This window comes from Elephas maximus, chromosome 27 (assembly GCF_024166365.1).
Source record: "Elephas maximus indicus isolate mEleMax1 chromosome 27, mEleMax1 primary haplotype, whole genome shotgun sequence".
Classification (NCBI taxonomy): Eukaryota; Metazoa; Chordata; class Mammalia; order Proboscidea; family Elephantidae; genus Elephas; species Elephas maximus.
This window is the reverse complement of record NC_064845.1, coordinates 29047039-29068583: the sequence shown is the minus strand read 5'-3', so window position 1 is coordinate 29068583 and position 21545 is coordinate 29047039. Positions and strand designations below refer to the sequence as shown.

Sequence of the window (21545 nt, the reverse complement as noted above, 5' to 3'; positions counted from 1 at the left end):
TAATGAAAAATTTAATAAGCTGGAAAAATCCATAGACAGATAGCAATGAGAAATTCAGAAGATTAACAATAAAATTACAGAATTAGACAACTCAGTAGAAAGTCAGAGGAGCAGAATTGAGCAAGTGGAAGGCAGAATTTCTGAAATTGAAGAAATTGGCACCAATATAGTTGAAGAAAACCCAGATAAAAGAATTTTAAAAAAATGAAGAAAATTTAAGAATCATGTGGGTCTTTATCAAGAGAAATAACTTATGAGTAATTGGAGTACCAGAACAGGGAGGGATAACAGAAAATACAGAGAGAATTACGGAGGATTTGCTGGCAGAAAACTTCCCTGGTATCGTGAAAGATGAGAAGATATCTATCCAAGATGCTCATCGAACTCCACATAAGGTAGATTTTAAAAGAAGGTCATGAACACATAACCAAACTTGCCAAAACCAAAGATAAAGGGAGAATTTTAAGAGCAACTAGGGATAAACGAAGTCACCTACAAAGGAGAGTTGAAAAGAATAAGTTCAGACTACTCGTCCGAAACTATGCAGGTAAGAAGGCAGTGGGATGACTTATCTAAGAAATTGAAGGGAAAAAATTGCCAGCCAAGAATCACATATCCAGCAAAGCTGTCTCTCAAATATAAAGGTGAAATTAGGATATTTCCAGATAAACAGAAGTTCAGGGAAGTCGTAAAAACCAAACCAAAACTGCAAGAAATACTAAAGGGAGTCCTTTGGTTAGAAAATCAGTAATATCAGGTATCAACCCAAGACTAGAATACTGGGTATAGCAATCAGAAGTCAACCCAGATAGGGAAATCACAAAAATAAATCAAGATAAAAAAAAAACGCTTAAAACAGGGAGACAGCGATGTTACTATGTAATAGAGGTCAACATTAAAACAATAAAGAGGGACTACAAAGTGTAGTCATGGGTCTTTCATATAGAGAAAAGACAAGGTGATACGAAGAAATAAAAGTTAGGTTTAAATATATAAATATAGGGGTAAATAATAAGGTAACCACAAAGGAGACAAACTGTCCTACACATCAAAATAAAATACAAGAAAAAAATAGAGACTCCTTGGAAACAAAATCAACAACAACGAATAGGAGAAAAGGACAATATGTAAAGATACTCAGGGCATAAAATTAAGCGGGAGAAAGAAACTGACAACAACACTGAAAAAAAGACATCAAAATGATAGCACTAAATTCATACCTCTCCATAATTACGCTGAATGTAAATGGCCTAAATGCACGTATAAAGAGACAGAGAGTGGCAGAATGGATTAGAAAACACGATCTGTGTATCTGCTGCCTATAAGAGTCTTACCTTAGACTTAGAGACACAAACAAAAACTCAAAGGATGGAAAAAAAGTATATCATGCGAACAACAATTAAAAAACAGCAGGCGTGTCAGTATTAATTTCTGACAAAATAGACTTTAAAGTTAAATCCATCGTAAACGATAAGGAAGGATACTATATAACGATAAAGGGGACAATATACCAAGAGGATATAACCATACTATTTGTGCACCCAGTGATTGGGCTGCAAGATACATAAAACAAACGCTACCAGCATTGAAAAGTGAGATAGACAGCTCCACAATAATAGTAGGAAACCTCAACACACCACTTTCAGTGAAGGACAGGACATCCAGGAAAAAGCTCAGTAAAGACACGGAAGATCTAAATGCCACAATAAACAAACTTGACCTCATAGACATGTACAGAACACCCAACAGCAGCCAAGTGTACTTTCTTTTCTAGTGCACGTGGAATATTCTCTAGGATAGACCACATATTTGGTCATACAGCAAGCCTTAGCAGAATCCAAAACATTGAAATATTACAAAGCACCTTCTCTGACCATAAGGCCATAAAAGTAGAAATCAATAACAGAAAAAGCAGGGAAAGGAAATCAAACACTTGGAAATTGAACAATACCCTTCTCAAAAAAGACTGGAGTATAGAAAACATTAAGGATGGAATAAAGAAATTCATAGAATCCAATGAGAATGAAAACACTTCCTATCAGAAACTTTGGGACACAGCAAAAGCAGTGCTCAGAGGTCAACTTATATCAATAAATGCACAGAAAGAAAAAGAAGAAAGGGTCAAAATCAAAGAATTATCCCTAAAACTTGAACAAATAGAGGAGAACAGACAAACCAACAAAAAAACCTCAGGCAGCAGAAGAAAACAAATAATAAAAATTAGAGCAGAATTGAAGTAGAAAATAGAAAAACAATTGAAAGAATTAACAAGACCAAAAGCTGGTTCTTTGAAAAAATCAACAAAATTGAAAAACTACTGGCGAAACTCACAACAGAAAAATAGAAGAGGAAGCAATTAACCCAAATAAGAAATGAGATGGGCCATATCACAACAGATCCAACTGAAATTAAAAGAATCATATCAGATTACTGTGAAAAATTGTACTCTAAGAAATTTGAAAACCTAGAAGAAATGGATGAATTCTAGAAACACATTACCTACCTAAAGTAACACAGAGGTCAAACAACTATATAGACTCATAACGAAAGAAGAGATTGAGTTCTACCATACTTTCGGAGAAGAGTTTACACCACTACTGCTAAAGGTATTTCAGAGCATAGAAAACCACGTAATTCTCCCAAACTCATTCTATAAAGCCAGCGTATTCTGGATACCAAAACAAGGAAAAGACACCACACAAAAAGAAAACTCCAGACCTATATCCCTAATGAACTTAGATGCAAACATCCTCAACAAAATTCAAGCCAATAGAATTCAACAACATATGAAAAAAATAATTCACCATGACCAAGTGGGATTCATACCAGGTATCCAGGGATGGCTCAACATTAGAAAAACAATTAATGGAATCCATGATATGAATAAAAGACAAGAATCACATGATTTTATCAATTGATGCAGAAAAGGCATTTGACAAAGTTCAACACTCATTCATGATAAAAACTCTCAGCAAAATAGGAATAGAAGGCAAATTCCTCGACATAATAAAGGGTATTTATACAAAGCCAACAGCCAACATCACCCTAAATGAAGAGAGCCTGAAAGCATTCCCATTGAGATCAGGAACCAGACAAGGATGCCCTTTATGACCACTGTTATTCAACATTGTGCTGGATGTCCTAACCAGAGCAATTAGGCTAGATAAAGAAATAAAGAGCATCCAGATTGGCAAAGAAGTCAGAGTATCTCTATTTGCAGATGACATGATCCTTATACACAGAAAAGGCTAAGAAATCCTCCAGAAAACTACTGAAACTAATAGAAGGGTTCAGCAGAGTATCAGGATAGAAGATAAACATACAAAACTCAGTTGGGTTCCTTTACATCAACAAAAAGAACCTTGAGGAGGAAATCACCAAAGCAATACCATTTATGCTAGCCCCCAAAAAGATAAAATACTTAGGAATAAATCTTAGCAGAGATGTAAAAGACTTGTACAAAGAAAACTACAAAACACTTCTGCAAGAAACCAAAAGAGACCTACGTAAGTGGAAAAACATACCTTACTCATGGATAGAAAGACTTAACATTGTAAAAATGTCTTTTCTACCAAAAGCGAATTGCAGATTTAATGCAATTCCGATCCAGATTCCAAAGACATTTTCTAATGAGATGGAGAAACAAATCACCAACTTCATATGGAAGGGAAAGAGACCTTGGATATGTAAAGCATCACTGAAAAAGAAGAACATAGTGGGAGGCCTCACTCTACCTGATTTTGGAACCTGTTATACCACCACAGTAGTCAAAACAGCCTGGTACTGGTACAACAACAGATACATAGACCAATGGAACAGAATTGAGAATCCAGACATAATTCCATCCACAGATGAGCAGTAGATATTTGACTAAGACCCAAAGTCAGTTAATTGGGGCAAAGACAGTCTTTTTAACAAATGGTGCTGGTATGACTGGATATCCATCTCCAAAAAAAGGAAAGAAGACCCATACCTCACACCATGCACAAAAATGAACTCAAAATAGATCAAAGACCTAAATACAAAATTTAAAATGATAAAGATCATTTTAAACAGTACTAGCATCTGAGTTTATTTGAAGGCATCCTGTCCTAGTTTGTTGTTACAGTGTATTTTGGATGTAGGCTTTCTTTTGGAGAGGAAAGAAAGGTGAAGGTGGAGGAGGCAGGAAGGAGGCTGTTCAGAAGAGCAGTCAGGAAAGTGCTCTTCGTGGAGGGATCTTGTAATGTGAAAGTCACGCATGCATAAGTAGACCAGAGGACATAGAGAAGTAACCCCCCAAATCAAAATATCTTTTCAAATGACTGCTGATCCAGAAGAGTTGTTGCAGGTGATTAATGAAGACCAGAGACTGTTTGCAGAAGTCTCTTTGTTCTAGAGCCTTTCCTTTTCTGTCTCCTCTCTTTTGGAATATGGAAAAAGTTGTCTTCAACATATGCCTTTGATAAATGCTTTAATTTAATACGTGTGTTCTTTTGTTACTCTTCAGAACTGTGTGTCGGAAAGGTGAAAAACGCTGTAATCCTGATCTAGACCTGAGTGATGTACGTTATTTTAGTAGAAAGCACCAACTTGACTCTAAGGCAGGGTCAGTGCAGGTATTAGATGTAAACCATCCTGGCAGGCTTGTGTTCACCCTTGCGGTGTTTTCTGGCCTCTGTAGTGTTAGATACACTTGCAAAGCTTATAACAAATGTGGACAGATCTTGGATCTAATAGGTGGAGAAGCCGTCTTAGACAGGTAGCCTTGTTTATTTATATCCTCTCTACCCTGTGTTTATAGTACTAAGTGTTAAGTTTTTACTAGAAGGAAAGGGGCACTTCTGTGTAGCATAAAGGGGACAGTGAGAGAAGCTGTTTTAGTAGATAGGTTGGTGTCTTAGTCATCTAGTGCCACTGTAACAGAAATGCCACAAGTGGATGGCTTTAACAAAGAGAAATTTGTTCTCTCGTACTTTAGGCATCCAGAAGTCGAAATTCATGATGCTAGCTCCAGGGGAAGGCTTTTTGTCTGTGTGAGCTCCGAGGGAAGGTCCTTGTCATCAATCTTCCCATCCTAGGAGCGTCTCAGTGCAGGGGCCTTGTGTCCAAAGGAAGCGCTCCCCTCCTGGTTCTGCATTCTTGGTGGTAGAAGCTCCCCATGTCTCTGTACTCACTTCTCCCTTGTATATCTTGAAAGAGATCGATTTAAAATACAAACTAATTTTGTAGATTGAGTTTTGCCTCATCAACATGAGTACCCCTAATCCCACCTCATTACCATCATAGAGGTAGGATTTACAATGCATAGGAAATTACATCATATGACTGACTGGTGGACAGTCATACAATACTGGGAATCATGGTCCAGCCAAGTTGACAAACATTTTAGGGGGGACACAATTCAATCCATGAGAGCTGGTGTTTGAATAGTTGAAATTTTCATTCCAGTGCTGCTCAAAGTGTGGTCCTAGCAGCATCAGCATTATCTGGGAACTTGTTAAAGATGTAAATGATTGGAGCTCAACCCAGACCTCCTGAATCAGAAACTTGGGGTTGGAGCTCAATAATCTGTGTTTTAACAAGCCCTCCATGATTCTGATGTATGTTAAAATTCGGGAGTACTGCTCTAGTGATGCGTGATATGGTGAAATCTTATGCATAGTGTCTGTTTGTGTATGGAGGGCAAGGGTTAAGGAAGTGTTTTATCAGGTAGTTGGAGGATGAGTAAGACTGTCTTGTGATATACTTTTGGATTATTTTCCCAGTCCATGGTGTAAGCCTTTAACTATGCTGTCCAGTACAATAGCCACCAGCCACATGTGGCTATTTATTTTTAAATTAATATAATTAAATACAATTAAAAAACTTATTCAGTCGAAGTAGCTACCTTTCAAGTGCTTAGAAGCCGCATGTGCTTAGTGTTGCCTTATTGGAGAGCACAGATGTAGAGCGTGTTCATCATCACAGAAAGTTCTATTGGACAGCACTGTTTCAGCCTGTAATGACCCCTGTTTGCCTCATACAGGCTGGAAACCCCCACTTGTAGTGATGGTGTGTTCTAGTTAAGTCAAGACCTCAACTCCTTTAAAGCAGAATTGAGTTTTGGACTTCTGTCCCCAAACCCCCGCCCTTGCTCCGCTGACCTTTGAAGTATTCAGTTTATCCTGGAAACTTCTTTGCTTTTGGTCCAGCCCAGTTGAGCTGACCTTCCGTGTATTGAGTATTGACCTTCCCTTCACCTAAAGTAGTTATTATCTACTAACTAATCACTAAATAACCATCTCCCTCCCTCCCTCCCTCCCCCCCGTAACCTCAACAGTATGTGTTCTTCTTAGTTTATACTATTTCTCAAGATCTTATAGTAATGGTCTTATACAATATTTGTCCTTTTGCCTGTGACTAATTTCACTCAGCATAATGCCTTCGAGGTTCCTCCATGTTATGAAATGTTTCACAGATTTGTCACTTCTTTATCGATGCGTAGTATTCCATTGTGTGAATATACCACAATTTATTTACCCATTCATCCGTTGATGGACACCTTGGTTGCTTCCAGCTTTTTGCTATTGTAAATAAACATGGGAGTGCATATATCTGTTCGTGTGAAGGCTCTTATTTCTCTAGGGTATATTCCGAGGAGTGGGATTTCTGGGTTGTATGGTAGTTCTATTTTTAACTGTTTAAGGAAACGCCAGATAGATTTCCAAAGTGGTTGTACCATTTTACATTCCCACCAGCAGTGTATAAGAGTTCCAATCTCTGCGCAGCCTCTCCAACATTTATTATTTTGTGTTTTTTGGCTTAATGCCAGCCTTGTTAGAGTGAGATGGAATCTCATCGTAGTTTTAATTTGCATTTCTCTAATGCCTAATGATCGAGAGCATTTTCTCATGTATCTGTTAGCTGCCTGAATATCTTCTTTAGTGAAGTGTGTGTTCATATCCTTTGCCTACTTCTTGATTGGGTTGTTTGTCTTTTTGTGGTTGAGTTTTAACAGAATCATACAGATTTTAGAGATCAGGCGCTGGTCGGAGATGTCATAGCTGAAAATTCTTTCCCAATCTGTAGGTGGTCTTTTTACTCTTTTGGTGAAGTCTTTAGATGAGCATAGGTGCTTGATTTTTAGGAGCTCCCAGTTATTTAGTTTCTCTTCGTCATTTTTGGTAATATTTCATATTCTGTTTATGCCTTGTATTAGGGCTTCTAACATTGTCCCTATTTTTTCTTCCATGATCTTTATCGTTTTTGTCTTTATGTTTAGGTCTTTGATCCACTTGGAGTTAGTTTTTGTGCATGGTGTGAGGTATGGGTCCTGTTTCATTTTTTTGCAAATAGATATCCAGTTATGCCAGCACCATTTGTTAAAAAGACTATCTTTTCCCCAATTAACTGACACTGGGCCTTTGTCAAATATCAGCTGCTGATATGTGGATGGATTTATATCTGGGTTCTTAATTCTGTTCCATTGGTCTATGTGTCTGTTTTTGTACCAGTACCAGGCTGTTTTGACTACTGTGGCTGTATAATAGGTTCTAAAATCAGGTAGAGTGAGGCCTCCCACTTTCTTCTTCTTTTTCGGTAATGCTTTACTTATCCGGGGCTTCTTTCCCTTCCATATGAAGTTGGAGATTTGTTTCTCCATCACATTAAAAAATGTCGTTGCAATTTAGATCGGAACTGCATTGTATGTATAGATGGTTTTTGGTAGAATAGACATTTTTACTATGTTAAGTCTCCCTATCCATGAGCAAGGTATGTTTTTCCACTTATGTAGGTCCTTTTTAGTTTCTTGCTGTAGTACTTTGTAGTTTTGTTTGTATAAGTCTTTTACATCTTCGGTAAGATTTATTCCTAAGTATTTTATCTTCTTGGGGCCTACTGTGAATGGTATTGATTTGGTTATTTCCTCTTTGATGTTCTTTTTGTTGATGTAGAAGAATCCAAGTGATTTTTGTATGTTTATCCTATAACCTGAGACTCTTCTAAACTCTTCTATTAGTTTCAGTATTTTTCTGGAGGATTCCTTAGGGTTTTCTGTGTATAAGATCACGCCATCTGCAAACAGAGATAATTTTACTTCCTCCTTGCCAATCCGGATGCCCTTTATTTCTTTGTCTAGCCTAGTTGCTCTGCCTAGGACCTCTAGCACAATGTTGAATAAGAGCGGTGATAAAGGGCATCCTTGTCTGGTTCCCTTTCTTAAGGGAAATGCTTTCATGCTCTCTCCATTTAGAGTGATTTTGGCTGTTGGCTTTGTATAGATGCTCTTTATTATGTTGAGGATTTTTGTTAAATACCTATTTCCCTGAGAGTTTTTATCATAAATGGGTGTTGGACTTTGTCAAATACCTTTTCTGTATCAATTGATGAGATCATGTGGTTTTTGTCTTTTGTTTTATTTATATGGTGGATTACATTAATGGTTTTTCTAATATTAAACCAGCCTTGCATACCTGGTATAAATCCCACTTGGTCATGGTGGATTATTTTTTTTTTTTTGATATGTTGTTGAATTCTATTGTCTAGGATTTTGTTGAGGATTTTTGCATCTATGTTCATGATGGATATAGGTTTGTCATTTTCTTTTTTCATGATGTCTTTACCTGGTTTTGGTATCAGGGATATGGTGGCTTCATAGAATGAGTTAGGTAGTATTCCGTCATCTTCTATGCTTTGAAATACCTTTAGTAGTAGTGGTGTTAACTCTTCTCTGAAAGTTTGGTAGAACTCTGCAGTAAAGCCGTCTGGGCCAGGGCTTTTTTTTTTGTTGGGAGTTTTTTGATTACCGTTTCAATCTCTTTTTTTGTTATGGGTCTATTTAGTTGTTCTACTTCTGATTGTGTTAGTTTAAGTAGGTAGTGTTTTCCTGGGAATTCATCCATTTCTTCTAGGTTTGCAAATTTGTTAGAGTACAATTTTTCATAATAATCTGATATGATTCTTTTAATTTCAGTTGGGTCTGTTGAGATGTGGCCCATCTCGTTTCTTATTCGGGTTATTTGTTTCCTTTCCTGTATTTCTTTAGTCAGTCTGGCCAATGGTTTATCAATTTTGTTAATTTTTTCAAAGAACCAGCTTTCGGCTTTGCTAATTCTTTGAATTGTTTTTCTGTTCTCTAATTCATTTAGTTCAGCTCTAATTTTTATTATTTGTTTTCTTCTGGTGCCCGATGGATTCTTTTGTTGCTCACTTTCTATTTGTTCAAGTTGTCGGGACAGTTCTCTGATTTGGGCTCTTTCTTCTTTTTGTATGTGTCATTTATCGATATAAATTGACCTCTGAGCCCTGCTTTTGCTGTGTCCCAGAGGTTTCGATAGGAAGTGTTTTCATTCTCATTGCATTCTATGAATTTCTTTATTCCGTCCTTAATGTCTTCTATAACCCAGTCTTTTTTCAGCAGGGTGTTGTTCAGTTTCCAAGTATTTGATTTCTTTTCCCTAATTTTTCTGTTATTGATTTCCATTTTTATGGCCTTATGGTCTGAGAAGATGCTTTGTAGTATTTCGATGTTTTGGATTCTACAAAGGTTTGTTTTATGACCTAATATGTGGTCTATTCTAGAGAATATTCTGTGTGTGCTAGAAAAAAAAGTATACTTTGCAGCTGTTGGGTGGAGAGTTCTATATAAGTCAATGAGGTCAAGTTGGTTGATTGTAGCAATTAGGTCTTCCGTGTCTCTATTGAGCTTCTTATTGGAGGTCCTGTCCTTCTCCGAAAGTGGTGTGTTGAAGTCTCCTACTATAATTGTGGAGGTGTCTATCTCACTTTTCAGTTCTGTTAAAATTTGATTTATGTATCTTGCAGCCCTGTCATTGGGTGCATAAATTTTTAATATGGTTATATCTTCCTGGTCAATTGTCCCTTTTATCATTATGTAGTGTCCTTCTTTATCCTTTGTGGTGGATTTAACTTTAAAGTCTATTTTGTAAGGAATTAATATTGCTACTCCTTTTTTTTTTTTTGCTTATTCTTTGCTTAATATGTTTTTTTCCATCGTTTGAGTTTTAGTTTCTTTGTGTCTCTAAGTCTAAGGTGTGTCTCTTGTAGGCAGCATATAGACGGATCGTGTTTCTTTATCCAGTCTGAGACTCTCTGTCTCTTTATTGGTGCATTTAGTCCATTTACATTCAGTGTAATTATAGATATGTGTTTAGTGCTGTCATTTTGATGCCTTTTTATGTGTGTTGTTGACAATTTCATTTTTCCACTTACTTTTTTGTGCTGAGACGTTTTTCTTTGTAAATTGTGTGTTCCTCATTTTCATAGTAGTTGACTTCATGTTTGCTGAGTCTTTAGTTTTTCTTGGTTTTTATTTTGAATTATAGAATTGTTAGACCTCTTTGTGGTTACCTTAATATTTACCCCTATTTTTCTAAGTAAAAACCTAACTTGTATTGTCCTATATCGCCTTGTATCCCTCTCCATATGGCAGTTCTATGCCACCTGTATTTAGTCCCTCTTTTTGACTATTGTGATCTTTTACATATTGACTTCAATGATTCCCTGTTTTGAGTGTTTTTGTCTTTTTAAAATTAATCTTAATTTGTTTTTGTGATTTCCCTATTTGAGTTGATATGAGGATGTTCTGCTCTGTGACCTTGTGTTGTGTTGTTATCTGACGTTATTGATTTTCTGACCAAACAATTTCCTTTAGTATTTCTTGGAGCTTTGGTTTGGTTTTTGCAAATTCTCTAAGCTTGTGTTTATCTGTGAATGTTTTAATTTTGCCTTCATATTTGAGAGAGAGTTTTGCTGGATATATGATCCTTGGCTGGCAGTTTTTCTCCTTCAGTGCCCTATATATGTCATCCCATTGCCTTCTTGACTGCATGGTTTCTACTGAGTAGTCTGAACTTATTGATTCTCCTTTGTAGGAGACCTTTCTTTTCTCCCTGGCTGCTTCTAAAATTTTCTCTTTATCTTTAGTTTTGGCAAGTTTGATGATAATATATCTTGGTGATTTTCGTTTTGGATCAGTCTTATATGGGGTTCAATGAGCATGTTGGATAGATATCCTTTTGTCTGTCATGATGTCAGGGAAGTTTTCTGCCAACAGATCTTCAACAATTCTCTCTCCATTTTCTGTTATCCCTCCCTGTTCTTGGACTCGAATCACACGCAAGTTATTCTTCTTGATAGAGTACCACATGATTCTTAGGGTTTCTCCATTTTTTTTAATTCTTTTATCTGATTTTTTTTCAGCTATATGGGTATCCATTCCCTTGTCCTCCAGAACCCCCACCCTGCATTCCAGTTGTTCAAGTCTGCTCCTCTGACTTCCTATTGAGTTGTCTAATTCTATAATTTTACTGCTAATCTTTTGGATTTCTGAATGCTGCCTCTCTATCGATTCTTGAAGCTTATTAATTTTTCCACTATGCTCTTGAATAATCTTTTTGAGTTCTTCAACTGCTTTATCAGTGTGTTCTTTGGCTTTTTCTGTAGATTCCCTTATTTCATTTCTGAGGTCATCCCTGATGTCTTGAAGCATTCTGTAAATTAGTTTTTTATATTCTGCATCTGGCAATTCCAGGATTGTATCTTCATTTGGGAAAGATTTTGATTCTTTAGTTTGGGGAGTTGTAGAAGCATTCATGGTCTGCTTCTTTATGTGGTTTGATATCGACTGCTGTCTCCGAGCCATCTCTAAGATATTGTAGTGATTTATTCTATATTTGCTCACTGAGTCTTATCTTGTTTTGTTTTCTTTCAATATATGTAGATGGGCTACTCAATTGTGCTGTCTTGATTGTTGTAGCCCTTGACTTACTTATGACCTATTACCAGCTGGTTTGGGCTGTTACCAAATACATAAGTCTAAGAGTCCATTCACTATTCTTGAGTAGAATCTGATTTTGGGTCATCAAGTATGTGGTGCATACTGTCACGTATCCACCTGAGAGGTAATGGTGATAGTTGTGTGCACCAAATTCTAGTAGCAGCAGGGGCTCACACTCCAGGGGGTGGGGGGGCAGGGTGCTGACAGGCTTCTCCCAAGTGCCGGTGAGGTAGGTGTGTCTCTATTCCTAAAGCACTTTGGTGGGTGGGCTCTGCAGCTGTACCTTAGGCCCCCAATGCAAGTACCTGTACAGATTGGTAGGTGTCACCATCGTCAGACCCCTAAGGCAGGAGGCTAGGTGGTCTGGGGGGGAGCTTTAGCCCTCAGTTCCCTGTTGTGGGTCAGTGAGGGCTCTGTTGAATACGCAGAGATATCAGACCTGGGAAACTTGTCTTTCCAGTAATCTGCTAAAACAATTACAGTCAGATCCCTATCAGAATTGCCCTTGCATTATAATAGCCACCTTGTTCCCTGTATGGATGAAAGCCCAAAACTGTGGATCACATATGCTTGGCTGGAGCTGATTCTGTGTTTTTAGTCCAATTAGGGAAGGATTTTTGGTCCCTGGGTTTTTTGTAGCTGATTCTCTCAGGCCAGAAGAATGGGTTAGGAAAAGACCAAAAAAGAAAAGAAAGAAAAACCGCAGTGCAATTCACTCTCTGGCTCAGGAAATTCCAATGTTAATGAAGCCGCTTGGGAAGGGGAGGGGAGGGTTCAGATAAATAGGAGAGAGTAGCACCCCAGAATATAGACAAAGTTACTTATCCTGCTTGGGATGACTGTTTTATCTGAGATTCCTGAGGGGCGCTTCGACTGTGTGCACTGGCTGCATAGAGATTGCCCCTGAGGGTCAGGCCCGCGTCCCTTGCTTACGCTGTCTCAGAAGCCGTGGTTAGTTCCTTTGCTCCCAGTCCAAAGCCCAGGGCCAAGTTTCCCTGGCTGGGACGCCGCACTCCCAGCTCCAAAACCAGTCACTGCCTCCCGGTGTCTTCTCCTCCTGTCAGCCGTGTCGCTGCGTTGTATGCACTGGCTGGGCTTCTCTCGAGGTCACTTCTTGGGGGTAGGGCCGTGTGCCGTGTTTGCGCTGTCTCAGGATGTCGTGCTTAGCTCCGCTGCGCCCAGTCCAAAGCCCGGCGCAAAGGTTTCCTGACTGGGACGCTGGCTCCAGGCTCCAAAAACAGTCGCTGCTTCCCCGTGGTTGTTCATTCTCAGTCTCTGTCACTGAGGTCAACTCTTTAGGTCTGTGTTTGATGGGAATCATGGCCTAACCAAGTTGTTACACGTAATACAATTTTGGGGTGACAATACAATCCATGACATAGGGTGAGAAGAAATTTAAAGTCTCATTAGTATTTTTTTTTAATACCAAAGTTTTATTGTGAAATAAGAAACAGATATAAAAAGGGGAGGGGAGAAGGGATGTAGGCAAAGAATGCAAATGTGCTTTCCAAAGTGCAAAAGAAATCAGGCTCTGAGTGTCTGGTTGCAGTTAGATGTGGTGGTAGATACGGATTCCATGTAAAAGCTGGAATCCTTCAGGGAGTGGAATGGGGTGAGGTTTCCTTTTAGGTGCTGAAGTTTACCTAGAGGCTAGACAGGACGTGGCTAGGCCAGCAGAAAAGGAACTAGGAAATTCCTTCCCCTTAACCAGCTGCCCAGTCAATCCATCAACCAACAGGGACAGGGGACCAGCACTCCCCAGAGGCCAAGTCCCAGATGCCATGTAATCTGAGAAGGTTTTAAGGCCAGGCAGCCTGGTGACTTCCAGCCCTACGGGATCTTTGAGTCATACATATATCATTTCATTAACCTCACAGCAAACCCCACGAGGTAGGTGGTAGGTATCAGCATTTTATAGACATGCACATTGCTGTCAGGAGAAATAAAACCCCTTGAGATAGTTCCCCTGGCTAGTCTGTTACTGGTCTAGGCTTCCAACCCAGGTATGGTAAGTTCTATGACTGCTTTTAAAATCTAATTCTTACGTGCAGGAACGCCATCCTATCTCTTCCAAGTATTCCTTATAGTAAAAACCTTACAATCTAAGCTGGATTGTCCCAGCTCCCTCATGCCCCCCAGAACACCAGTGTAGGCCAGCTTCTTTAGTGGAGGCCCATGCCAAGGTAAGTGAAGAGTTCTTGAGTGTTTTCGAGACACACCTGTATCAAGTAGGGGTTCAAGCATATGAATTTCAAAATGGTAGGAAAGGAGGGCAGGGGCAGGGTGTGTAAATGGGGGACAGGAAGTGAAGGACGTCAGTCTGAGTCAGGCCCCTCTCTCTTGAACATTAGTTTTTTACAGTGGGTGGTAGATTCCCCTTTCTTAGAGTTTGGAAGGCTGCATTGAGCCCTGCTCCCCTCTGGCTGCTTCCCAGCCTGGGCATCCTTCAGCTCCAATGCCTCGTTCAACTCTAGGAACATCTTGAAGCATTCATGCCCACGGATCTTAAGGGTGAAATATTTTTCATCCACTGGCTTCTTCTTTGGCTCGGTAGAGGAGCTGGTGCTGGTGGGCAGTGCTTACTTAGTGATCCTCTCAGAGGGTGGCTCCCACTTGTTGTGGAAATTTTCTTCCTCTGTACATCTGTCTCTCCCAGAACAGTACAAATATGCACCTCGAAACTGTTGTGTCCTAGCAGATTACCATCGGAGTCTTCCAGTGTGATGATGGTGAGGATGGGTTCCCCCCCCCCATGCAGGAGCTGCTACACATGAAGTGGATGGTGGTAGTCAGAACTGACCTGAGGTAGCTCATAGGGTAACCCACACTATGTCGAAGAGTAATGGTGTCCTACAAATATCAGCACGCAGGATTCCTCCCACCTGGATAAGATGCTGAGGAGCGGCCAGGCCATCACTATAGTCGGAGTAGCACTCAAGGTGGGGGCAGTGCTGCATGACCTCTGTCATATGCTGACGTCTGGTAGATGGCCATGGTGTGAACACAGGTGCTGGGGTGGGGTGGGGTGGTGAGCTGAGCTACGGCTGCACTGGACAGGTCTTTGCCAGCTGGCAAAACAGCTTGTTAAGGTCAGGGGAGTACGTGCAGGTGACAGACTTGGCTGTCCCAGAATGCAGGAAGCCAAGATGGAAACCACAGTTGCTGCAGTAGGTCTTCTGGGAAGGGACAGAGGATGAAAGTGTCTAGGAGGTGGCTGGTGTAAGGGTGGCTGGTGCAGGGGCTGCTGATATTCCTTGAGCCCCAGCTTGGCTTTCTAGCCAGTCTGCAGCATCTTCTGGGAGTAGCAGATCGTCTACTGCCTCCGCTGCTGGGGACAGTGAGGGGGACAGAACCAGCTTCTCAGGAAGGAGTTTTCCCAAGTACGAAAAGGTCTCTTGACTCAGAAAGAGCTCAGTACTGAGATCTGACTGAGGCTCCTCCATTGCAGCTCCAGGGAAGTCAGTCTGTCCATGGAACCTCAGGGAAGCGTGTAACAGTCTTGGGAAGGACACTCCAAGCCCAGAAAGCAGGTGCCCCCAGAGTCCAGCAGCTAGCTGTGCCCCGGGTGGTGGCTTTGCACTTTTGACACATTAAGATTACTTCCCAGATAGTTATGCATTATCTTAGAATCACAAAGTCATAGCTAGAAAGAATCCCAGAGATGGTATAATTCAAACTTTTCATTTTATAGACAGGAAGTTTCAATTCAGAAACTAGGTGACCTGACCAAGCTAACAGAGCTAGTTAGTGGCAGAAAACAAGGGGTCTGAGACTGAAGCTTGGATCTCATCTGGGTCTTCCATTTCTCAGTGCTGCCTCCCTTCACCTGCCATCAGGACATAGAGGCTGGGGCCAAGAAAATCTCTTGGGAATTCCTTAATATAGGATTTTGAAGGCACAGCATGAATAGTGTTGGGTTTGGGGAGAAAGTCAAGGTTAGGCTTCTCTTTGCAGCTCATTCTTTTCTTCCCTGACTGATCCTGAGCAGGATTTTTTTACTGTGCCATCTTCGGGTTTTTAAAAACTTTTCTGCACACCATTTCCTGTAAGAAAAAAACCTTCACCATCCTAGAAGAGTCCTTCCCCAATCACTTGTTCTTAAACTGAGGTTCCCGAACTCCCAAAGGGCTAATGTTTTCAGGGTTCATCCATGTGGTAGCATGTATCTGAACTTCATTTTTCCTAGTGGCTGAATAATAGGCCATTGTGTGCATATTCCATGTTTTGTTTATCATCTGTTGATGGACTCTTGGGTAGTTTCTACATTTTGGCTGTTGTGAATAATGCTGCCATGAAAATTTGTGTAGAAGTATCTGTTTGAGTGCCTACTTTCAGATATTTTAGGTTTATACCTGGGAGTGGAATTGCTGGGTCATATGGTACTTCTGTGTTCAACGTTTTGAGAAACTGCTAAACAGTTTTCCACAGTGACTGCCATTTTACAATCCCACCAGCAATGCACAGGGTTCTAATTTCTCGACATGGCTTCTTTTTTAATAATAGTATTAGCATTATTCTGAGGATGGAGTTCTTGGCTTCAATAGGCTGTCAAAGAAGCCCATGCTACAAAGAATACTAATATTACGCTGTAGTCTACAGAAGATCCTGGAAAATCCCCAGGATGGGAGAATTCTTGATTGAGGAGTTAAAGGCCTTAAGGTGGAAGAGGGCTGTGAGGTGGAATATGGAAGTTTCAAGTAGTAGTTTAATCTTTATTAAAAATACTTAAAATTGCTCATTAAATGAAGATGCTGATATTGGCTCATCTTAAATTAATAACGAGTATGTAAAAAAAATTTTTTTTTATGTAAGTATTCATTTCCATTTACCATTCCTTGCTCGATAAGTACTCCTTCCTAATTTCGCCAAGACACTTTCAAATTCCCTTTGCTTTGTTGGAGATGACATGCGTGCTAAGTGGCTCCCCTCTTTTCCTCTCCGATTTGGTTTCCAGATACTCTGTGCCTTTCTGATTTATCACTTGGGAGTTTTTGACTCCTGTCTTTCACATCAGTGATCCTACATCTCATGTTCTTCTGTAAGCTCCTAGAACCCACCATCATCTCAGAGATGCAAAATAATTTACATGCCAGGATAAAAAAAAACAAACTTTACATTCTTTTGTCTTCAGGGTTCGCCACCAAAACCTGTGTTCCTCTTCTGCGAATTCATTGGTTTCCCTTTTCTATTTGCTACCCCAAATTCTCTCTTTTTGTGGTTATCCCCAAATAGGAATGACTCAGAATTTGTACGCATTGGAAACAAAACTCTCGTTTTTGCCAGAAAGTAAAAGGAAGGTAATTTGTGTTTAAATGACATTTTGGATATGGGGGACATAGCTTTGTTAGGGCTCACTGTATTTTGAAGATCATATGCCTAAAAAATCCCTGTTGCGTACCCTGTGACAGTTTGCCTGTATTTAGTACCCCGGTGGCCTTTCTTGGTGAATTTCACCTTCTGGGACCTTTCTGGGTATGGGCCAGAATCATACTTGTTCTAGCTTTAGTGAAGAGTAAAAATTCCTTTTCTTTAGAAGGCTATCATTGAGTTTATTTAATGACAGGAAAAAAAAAAGTCAAATGTTTGCTTTCTAATCCTATCACACTACTAAGTTATTGAGAGATTTTGGGGGGGCATCAGTGATTTCTCAGAATTTGTTTCCTTGTTTTCAAAATAAGGGGGGTGGTAGTAGGTAGTAACTCCTTAAATTCTTCCTGTTCTCCAAACCCTGTGACTGTCAGATTCTATCTGATGCTAATACTAAACACATCCTAGAACTGCTGGCTAGTTGGGGATTCATTTATAATCAATTAAAGTCAGGACCAGGAAAATAATACTTTATCTCTACAGATCACTTTGTGGTTTACAAAACTATTCTCTAACTATCTCTTTTTACTCTCTTTTCTGTTCCTCTGAGGCCAGCAGCATTGACATCACCTGGGAACTTCCCAGAAAAGCACAATCTCAGACCTCGCCCTGTCCTCTTGAGTTAGAATTTACATTTTACCAAGATGCTCAGGTGATGTGCACGCACAAGGAGTCTGAGAACTGCTGCTTTGTCTCATTCTGAGCCTCCTAATGTGGTCGCGATGAGTTGGAACCAGTTCACCAGCACCTAACAACAGTAACAACAGTGACCCTCAGAGGAAGGCAGGGTATTTTACAGATGAGGAAATCAAGACTCAGAGTTGTTAAGTAACTAAGTCAAGGTTACTGTGCTTGTATCTTCTCCAAAATTTCTTGCTCTAAACCTAATGCAGCCAGAATGCTCATTAGAAGGGAGGATAGCAAAGCTTCATCTCACATGCTTTGGACATGTGATCAGGAGGGTCTAGCTGCAGAAGTAGAACATCATGTTTGGAAAAACAGAGGGTCACCAAAAAAGAGGAAAGCCCTCAGTGAGATGGATTGACACAGTGACTGAAACAATGGGCTCAAACATAGCAACAATTGTGAAGATGGCACAGGATCAGGCAGTGTTTCATTCTTTTGTACACAGGGTCTTTGGGAGTCAGAATTACTCGACGGCACCTAACAACAACAAACCTAATGCTGTCTTCTTGGTTGGGCTGGAGTCAGCCTTGTACAACAGAGACTTCTGGCAGCAGTCTGTGTGGTTAGTTCTAGGCAACTGGTGACTGAGTTCTAGCCAGCATAATGTGAGTGAAAGTAGGAAGTACTGTGATCCCTTTCTAGGGAAAAGACACAAACTCAAAAAGATAACTCCCATGTAGCTCCTCCATTGTGGTTTCCACTCCTAGCTGGCTTGAAAAGAGAAAACTCCCCAGAGCAACCTTGGTTTTCAAGGGCCAGGGGAGACTAGTGTAGGCACAGGTGTCTGTGTGTTGCAGGGGGTGATGCTCTGAACAGCGTAAGGGCCTGCCAACCATCCCCTGAGTGTCTATGAGGAAAGCGTATCCCTGTTCCCTGGAATGCACAGGTGAGTGTGTCCTACAGCTGGATCATGGGCACCCAATGCTTTTGGTTGTAAGGACTGGTAGGCACCGCTTATCCTTGGACCCCTGTTGTGGGTGGCTAGGTGACGTGGGTGGAGCCACCAGTCCTCAGGCCCCTGATGTGGGTAGGTCAGGACCCTGTTTAATAGGCAAATTGGTGTTAAACATCAAAAACCCACCTCTCCACCGTACAGCTGAGACAGTTGAAGTCAGATCTGATGCAGACATACCGTCGCAGTCTACCAAGAAGGGCCTAATGTCCTGAAATGGGCCCACACAGATCCGTGCAGGGGTTAAAGCTATTCAAAGTCCACGGACCATTTGTGCTTGGACAGGAGCCGCTTCTGTCCTGAGCTCCCCAGCTTAGTGGATCTGGCAGATTATTTTTTATTCCAAGGCCAGGAGGATGGCTCAGGGCACACAGCAGAACCTATCTCAGGCCCAGGAAATTGACAGCCACTGAAGCCGTCTTGGGGGCTGTGGGTGCGGTAAAATAAACGCAAGTACTTAGCTTTTGCCGAGAGTGCCGTTCTTCTCTGGTTTGTGAGACGTGAGTGGACTCTGCAGCTGGCTGTCTCTCCCTGAGGAAACCAGGTCCCTAACAGTACCTCCAGCCCTGCTGCGGTTGCTCCAGGGGATTGTGCCTGAGGGGAACTGGTTCCTGTCGAATCATGTCCAGCAACTCCTTGCTGCTTCCGAACCATCTCTCCCTTGTCCTGCCGCTCAGTCCGATTTCCGAACTTTGTCCTTGATGTTCAGGGATTCTACTTTGTCATATATGTAACCATTTCACTTGTTTTCTCAGGTCTTTGGTGTAAGTGGGACCTCCGGAAGCATCTGAATACTCTGCGATCTTGGCCCCGCCTCACCCCAGAGCAACCTTAGAAATGTTTTAGAGATGACAAGGCTGTTGTCAGCGTGGGTCCCTGGATCACTGCATTGAGGAGGCCCACTGCAGTGACGGATCTTTCACCTGTCCAGTATCTGTACAGGAGCCACAAGTAAACTTTTATTGAGCTTGAGCCGTTATATGTGTTTGGGTCTATTTCTTAAGTGCTTAGCCAACTGTAACAAAACAAATACATTTGAGCAGTGACTTAGTACTTGAAGTCATAGGTCTTTTGGCCTAATGCATTCATTCATTTCTTTTGTCTCTGGCAGTTGGTGATCAATGGATCGTGGTCTAGCATGCAGAAGTGAGTGAGTGGTGAAAAGCAGCAGAGCTGGTGGGTTGTGAAGACATGTGTTTGAAGGCTGCCACACTCTGTACTCCATGGTAAGGCAAAGGCAGTAGCTGCCATTGTTACTCTGACTTTGCCAAGTCACAGGGACTCTTGTCTCTCCAGCCTCTCAGAGTCAGTGCAATGGGATGCCCTGCCTGTGAAAGGTTCCCAAAATCTCTATTGATTCAAGTGATTGACACTATGCCAATCAATAATTGTGAACAGGAAGCCATTAGGTTTTGGGTGATAGGATGGAATTCATTATGTGCATGGAAATACCTCAGGCATTATTAGGGATTTATTTACATGAGACGTGATTTTCCTTGAATCAGGGAAGGGTTATTGGGCCTTCCTGAGGTGTGTTGTCGAGAATGGGACCAGGTCTGATTGCCCTTTTCCTGTATCATATCAGGTTGTTAGTTCTGCCAGCTCACATTCCCTCAACCACTGTCCTCCTTCTCCATGGATCACTTTCCTTAACTGTTGTTTTGTTAATTACTTTTTCTAGAAAGGAAACAGCTTGCCAGAGTTGAAGATTCCAGGTTTGGTAGATAATAGCATTAGTAAAGCACATGGTTTTTGCCAGTTCCACTTTATCCTTCGTCACTGGCAGTCACATGTCAGGTAAGGAGCCCTGGTGGCACAATTGTTAAGCACTCGGCTGCTAACCATAAGGTTGGCAGTTCGAACCCACCCACCGGCTCCATGGGAGAAAGACCTGGGAATCTGAAGGCACCTAACAACAGTGAATCGGGTATTGGCATTGGGAGCATTATGACCAAGGCTGGGTTTGAGCTCTCATTTGTGCTGATGATTGTTGAGTCCAGAAGGAGAAAGTCACTGTTTGGTGTCCCCTTCTCAGAGTCCAGGTGGAAGTCTGGGAAGAAGGGGTAGAAAAGATACCATGTCTCTTTCTGAACTCTCCAGCTTCTACAGCTTGAAGTAAAATCAGACTCCTTGAAAAGAAAATGACAACTAATGGAAATCTAGGCAGAACCAAGGATGGCTGGGAAAGAGGGGCAGGAAGTGAAAGATTAAAAAAGAAAAATTGTATTCAGCTTATAAACTGGTTGGAGTGTTGTTTTAAGCTTGCTTTAGTGCTTTGGAAACCCTGGTGGCGTATTGGTTAAGTCCTATGGCTGCTAACCAAAGGGTCAGCAGTTCAAATCTGACAGGTGCTCCTTGGAAATGCTATAGGGCAGCAGTACTCTGTCTTATAGGGTCACTATGAGTCGGAATCGACTCGACGTCACTAGGTTTGGTTTTCTTTTTGGTAGTACTTTGGAGCCCTTATTAGATAATGTCCCATTGCCCAGCCTCGGACAGGGAAGCCAGAAAGGCTGATGTCCTTAGATGCCTGACATGGCTCGGTAATGAGTGCAATTTAATGAACAAATCAGACAATTTGGGGCTGTAGATCTCTGGAGATTCCCATCAACATACATCATAACTGCTCTGGAGTGACGCGTGTGCGTGGAGATGAGCAAAGCAGAGAAAAGGCAGCTGCAGAAGCATGTCAGCAACTGAAGACTCCAGGTGAGCAGCAAGGCACAGGCAGACCTCAGCTCAGGCGATGGAGGTCGCTAAGGAGCTGGTCTTTGCCAG

General features: G+C 41.1%; 1 protein-coding gene and 1 pseudogene across 1 annotated transcript in view; both read right to left on the bottom strand.

Annotated features, from left to right (window-relative positions):
- Nucleotides 1-21545, bottom strand: part of LOC126068252 (ral guanine nucleotide dissociation stimulator-like) — a 469734-nt gene that overhangs the window by 276763 nt on the left and 171426 nt on the right. The gene's annotated exons all lie outside the window — the stretch shown is intronic.
- Nucleotides 14077-15204, bottom strand: LOC126068334 (cellular tumor antigen p53-like; annotated as a pseudogene).